This window comes from Crocuta crocuta, unplaced genomic scaffold, assembly GCF_008692635.1.
Source record: "Crocuta crocuta isolate KB4526 unplaced genomic scaffold, BGI_CrCroc_1.0 scaffold943, whole genome shotgun sequence".
Taxonomy (NCBI): domain Eukaryota; kingdom Metazoa; phylum Chordata; class Mammalia; order Carnivora; family Hyaenidae; genus Crocuta; species Crocuta crocuta.
Genome location: NW_027528208.1, coordinates 705,376 through 706,088, shown reverse-complemented (window position 1 = coordinate 706,088; position 713 = coordinate 705,376). Strand labels below are relative to the sequence as shown.

Here is a 713-nt window from a genome sequence, read left to right as displayed (position 1 = left end):
AAAGCTGGAGTAGCTATGCTTATATCAGACAAACTGGACTTCAAAGTAAAGACAGTAACAAGGGATGAAGGAGGGCATTATATAATAATTACAGGGTCTATCCATCAGGAAGAGCTAAAATTATAAATGTCTATGCACCAAATATGGGAGCACCTAAGTACATAAAACAATTAATCACAAACAGAAACACTCTTATCGATAAGAACGTGCTAATAGCAGGGGACTTCAAACATGAAAACAAAAAGGGGCACCTGGCCAGCCCCATCAGAGGAGGGTGTGACTCTTGATCTCGAGGTCATGAGTTGGACCTCCATAATGGCTATGGAGATCACTTAAAAATAAATAAACTAAAAAAGGATTAAAACAAAACTTGAAAAGTCGTTAGTGTATAATTCTGATGATAAAGAGTTCAAAATAAGAGCTACCTAAATATGGAAGTGAGAAAAAGGAAAATTTGAAGGAATTCACCACCAGAAGATCTGCAGTAAGATGTTAAAGGAAGTCTTGCAGACAGAAACAAAAAGATACCATGTGGAAACCTATATCTACACAAAGGAATGAGGAGCACGAGAACTGACAACTACATGGGTAAACATAGAGGCTTTTTTTCTTACAATTTAAATACTTTTGGGGCACCTTGGTGGCACAGTCGGTTAAGCGTCTGACTTTGGCTCAGGTCATGATCTCATGGTTCGTGGGTTCGAGTCCCGCGT

At 38.8% G+C, this 713-nt stretch overlaps 1 long non-coding RNA gene across 2 annotated transcripts in view; it reads right to left on the bottom strand.

Annotated features, from left to right (window-relative positions):
- LOC144222476 (uncharacterized) overlaps positions 1 to 713 on the bottom strand; it is a 46,163-nt gene that overhangs the window by 14,886 nt on the left and 30,564 nt on the right. The gene's annotated exons all lie outside the window — the stretch shown is intronic.